This window comes from Myotis yumanensis, unplaced genomic scaffold (assembly GCF_028538775.1).
Source record: "Myotis yumanensis isolate MYYU_CA2020_CCGP unplaced genomic scaffold, mMyoYum1.0.hap1 SCAF_7, whole genome shotgun sequence".
NCBI classification, from domain to species: Eukaryota; Metazoa; Chordata; class Mammalia; order Chiroptera; family Vespertilionidae; genus Myotis; species Myotis yumanensis.
This window is the reverse complement of record NW_027223758.1, coordinates 12,976,235-12,981,339: the sequence shown is the minus strand read 5'-3', so window position 1 is coordinate 12,981,339 and position 5,105 is coordinate 12,976,235. Positions and strand designations below refer to the sequence as shown.

At 41.2% G+C, this 5,105-nt stretch overlaps 1 pseudogene; it reads left to right on the top strand.

The window, feature by feature from the left end:
- Positions 1–388: 388 nt before the first annotated feature.
- Positions 389–2,546, top strand: LOC139014436 (heat shock cognate 71 kDa protein-like; annotated as a pseudogene).
- The last annotated feature ends 2,559 nt before the right edge of the window (positions 2,547–5,105 follow it).

The following is a 5,105-nucleotide window of genomic DNA, read 5'->3' as shown; positions in this document are numbered from 1 at the left end:
TGTAATTGGGTTTTAATTGCTGTTGTCCCATTTGTGGGCGGCTCAACCCTCAGGCGGCTGACTATGAGGCTTAATGCTGAACATGTCCTACAAACTGTTGTACTGGTGCTGGTTCCACAGCAGCGGTGATTCAGAGGTCACATGGAGGCCCTGGGAGTTTCCTGCTTGAGTAAGTGTATTTCTGTTGTTGTTATTATTATTTATTTTGTGAGTATGAGTAAAGGTGTATCAATTTTATCATTTCAAAAAACCAACATTTTATTTCTTTGATCTTTTGTATTTTTTAGACTGTTTTGTTTATTATTTTTAAATATATTTTTATTGCTCATTGAATGTGGGGGCAGTTGTTCCGATTGGTCTGTAAAGCCATGTGTAGATACAAGCAACCATGTCTAAAGGACTTGCAATTGGCATTGATCTAGGCACTACCTACTCTTGTGTGGGTGTCTTCCAGTATAGAAAAGTGGAAATTACCAACAATCATGGGAACCAAATCACCCCCAAGTTATGTTGTCTATACTGATACCAAACAATTGATCAGTGATGTTGCAAAGAATCAAGTAGCAATGAATCCTACCAACACAGCTTTTGATGCGAAGTGCTATTGTTCAATCTGATATGAAGCATTGGCCTTTCATGGTGGTGAATGATGATGCTGGCAGGCCCAATGTCCAAGTAGAATACAAGGGAGAGACAAAAAGTTTCTATCCAGAAGAGGTGTCATCTATGGTTTTGACAAAGATGAAGGAAATTGCAGAAGCCTACCTTGGGAAGACTGTTAGCAATGCTGTTGTCACAGTACCTGCTTACTTCAGTGATTCTCGGCGTCTGGCTACCAAAGATGCTGGAACTACTGCTGGTCTCAATGTACTTAGAACCATCAGTGAGCCAACTGCCACTGCTAATGCTAACAGCTTAGACAAAAAGATTGGAGCTGAAAGAAACATGCTGATCTTTGACTTGGGAGGTAGTACTTTTGATGTGTGAATTATAATTGAAGATGGAATCTCTGAGGTAAAATCTATAGCTGGGGACACCCACTTAGGTGGAGAAGACTTTGACAACCAAACTGACTTCTGCAGAGTTCATTTCATTGTAGAGTTCAAATGCAAGCATAAGAAGGATATCAGTGAGAACAGAGGGCTGTCCGTCGCCTTCTTACTGCTTGTGAACGTGCTAAGTGCACTCTCTCTTCCAGCACCCAGGCCAGTATTGAGATTGATTCTATGAAGGAATCAACTTCTATACCTCTATCACCCATGCTTGATTTGAAGAATTAAATGCTGACCTTTTCCTGGCATCCTGGACCCTGTAGAGAAAGCCCTTTGGGATGCCAAACTTGACAAGTCCCAGATCCATGATATTGTCCTGGAGGGTGGTTCTATCCATATCCTCAAGATTCAGAAACTCCGACAGGACTTCTTCAGTGGAAAGGAGTTGAGTAAGAGCATCAACCCTGATGAGGCTGTTGCTTATAGTGCAGCTGTCCAGTTAGCCATTCCCTCTGGAGACAAGTCCAAAAATGTCCAAAATTTGCAGCTGTTGGATGTCACTCCTCTTTCCCTTGGCATTGAGATGGCTGGTGGAGTCATGACTGTCCTCATCAAGTGCAATACTACCCTTCCTGCCAAGCAGACACAGACCTTCACCACCTACTCCAACAATCAGCCTGGTGTGCTCATTCAGGTTTATGAAGGTGAGTGTGCCATGACCCAGGATGACAACCTGCTTGGCAAGTTTGAACTCACAGGGATACCTCCTGCACCTCATGGTGTTCCTCAGATTGAAGTCCCTTTTGATATTGATGCCAATGGCATCCTCAATGTCTCTGTTGTGGATAAGAGTACAGGAAAAGAGAACAAGATTACCATCACTAACGACAAGGGTTGTCTGAGCAAGGAAGACATTGAGCGCATGGTCCAGGAAGCTGAGAAGTTCAAAGCTAAAGATGAGAAGCAGTGGGACCAGGTGTCTTCCAAGAAGTCACTTGAATCCTATGCATTCAACATGAAAGCAACTGTTAAAGTTGAAACACTGCCCTAGCTGGTTTGGCTCAGTGGATAGAGCGTCGGCCTGTGGATTAAAGGGTCCCAGGTTCGATTCCGGACAAGAGCACATGCCCAAGTTGCAGGCTAGATCCCCCCCAGTAGAGGGCATGCAGGAGGCAGCCAATCAATGATTCTCTCTCATCACTGATGTTTCTATTTCTCTATCTCTCTCCCTTCCTCTCTGAAATCAATAAAAATATTTTTTAAAAAAACTTTTTAAAAAAGATGAAAAACTTCAAGGCAAGATCAATCAGAACAAACAAGATTCTTGACAAGTGCAATGAAATCATCATTGGCTTGATAAGAACCAGACTGCGGAAAAGGAAGAATTTGAACATCAGCAGAAAGAGTTGGAAAAAAATCTGCAACCTCATCATTATCGAGTTGTACCAGGGTGCAGGAGGCATGCCAGGAGGAATGCCTGGGGGCTTTCCTGGTGGAAGAGCACCTCCAGCTGGTGGTGTCTCCTCTGGGCCCACCATTGAAGAGGTTGATTAAGCCAACTTTGAGCATAGGTTTAGCATTTTTCCACACAAAATAGTGAAGGATGCAAATCTGTAGCAAATTCCATGGCAATTTTAAAAGCTGAGCTGCTGCATAGTAAATAACTGGGCATTCTTTTTTTTTAAATATATTTTATTGATTTTTAACAGAGGAAGGGAGAGAGATAGAGAGTTAGAAACATCGATGAGAGAGAAACATCGATCAGCTGCCTCCTGCACATCTCCTACTGGGGATGTTCCCGCAACTCAGGTACATGCCCTTGACCGGAATCGAACCTGGGACCTTTCAGTCCGCAGGCCAATGCTCTATCCACTGAGCCAAACCAGTTTCAGCAACTGGGCATTCTTGATACTTAATATGGACTATGTGCACAGGGAAAGTAAATAATGCTCTTTACAACACTGAATTGTTAAGTGGAAAATGCAACGCCTTAAAACTAATTAAAATTGGCACCATAAAAAAGAAATAAAATGTATTTTTATTGATTATGTATCTGACCAGAAATTGAATCATGACCTCCTGGTTCATAGGTGGACACTCAACCACTGAGCCACGCTGGCCAGGCTCAAGATTTCTTAATATCTTCTGTAACATTCCACTCAGAAGGCAGAAAGCCACAAAGTCCTTCTCTAAGGATGGGCATAATTGGAAAATAATATTGCATTCCTTCACTGTATAGGATACAAACTATGAAGACAAGGAAACTCAATTATTTCCATTTCTATCCCCAGATCACTTTTGTTGAAGGACTGCTCACTTAACATTCTAGAAGCTATCTTGTTGAGACTTGCCACTGTGATCTATGAGTGATGAACCTTTTTTCCAGTTAGTGTTATGGCTATGACACTGCCTTCATCTGTGGGATAGCTAAAAGGACAAACCCTCAGTATCTATTAGAGAAATTATGCACATAATTATTTTTCTGTCAAGATCCCCCACTAAGTTTTTATTTTTTTCTGAACTCTGAAAAAGATAATGCTCATATATATTATTAGCTACAACTGTGCCAGGCCCCATTTTAAGTGCTTCTCATGTTTTATTTTTTTCCAACAACTTATATGCACTATCATTAAAACTCACTTTTCAGGCGAGAAACTGGCAGGTTAAATGCATCTAAGACCACACTGACAGTTAAAGGGCAGAGACTCAGGATTTGAATATATTCTGGCTCCTGAGAATACATGATTCACAGTAACTGCCCTCTGAAATAATTCCAGTATTACCATACTAGACCCCCGCCCAATTTTCTGAAAGCCAATAGTGACCCACTTGTTATTCTCATAGCACCCAGTTTTATTAGTATGTGCAGAATGACATATATCCATGTCCTATTGCACAATTGCCACAAAAACTGTTAGGTGACATGTTCACTCCTAATGGAGTTGTGCTAGAACTACCTACTTACTGTTATCTAGAAGTTACTAGAGTAATAAAATCTCCACAAACTTTAAAACTACACTACCTCCTAAGCCTCAGTTAATACTAATAATCTACGTACTATGCGACCAGAGTTTCTGATCTTTTCCCTTCCAAGACCTAGCAATTATCATCTTATGTGTTTCAGGCATGAAATAGCTCTGCCCCTAATTGATATAAGAACACCACCGATCAGGCACTGTTAAGTTTTTAAATAGCTAAAATACAATTTCAGTCAGTCACATGGGCACCATACCTGGAACTACACATAAACATACTCTGTTCACAAATGTTCAGTTTTATTTATTTAAAAGACTTTTTATTTCTACCTCACCTGAGGATATGTTTTTATTGATTTTAGAGAGAGAAGGAGAGAGAGAGAGAGAGAGAGAGAAGGGAGGGAGAGAGAGAGAGAGAGAGAGAGAGAAGAGAGAAAGAAAGAAAGAAAGAAAGAAAGAAAGAAAGAAAGAAAGAAAGAAAGAAAGAAAGAAAGAAAGAAAGATAGATAGATGAGAAAAGCGATGGGTTGCCTCCTGTACATACCCAGACCAAGGATGGAACCCACAACCTGGGTATGAGCCCTAACCAGTAATTAAATCCATGACCTTTCGTAAGGGATGATGCTCCAAACAACCAAGCCACACTGTCCAAGGCAACAAATGTTCAGCTTTATAGCAACAGCATCCTGGGATAGTCAATTGCACAGCCACATTTTTAAAAATCAAGATAAGTAGCCCAGCTGGCGTGGCTCAGTGGTTGAATGTCAACCATGAACCAGGTCATGGTTAGATTCCCAGTCAGGGGGCATATGCCCCGGTTGCGGGCTCAAACCCCACTGTGAGGCATGCAGGAAGTAGCTGATCAATGACTCTTATCACTGATGTTTCTATCTTTCTCTCCCTCTCTACAATCAATAAAAATATAGTTTGCACATTGGCAGACAATCCTGTTCTTGATAGTAGGCAGGAAATAATTGGCTACAACAGGTTCATGGAGAGGCATATTTTAGAATCTAAGTAATCCTAACAGAGTCTTAATACAAAAGTTAAAAAAAACTACCAAAAAACAACCTAAGTCAGTGATGGCGAACCTATGACACGCGTGTCAGAGGTGACCCGCAAACTCATTTTTTTGGTT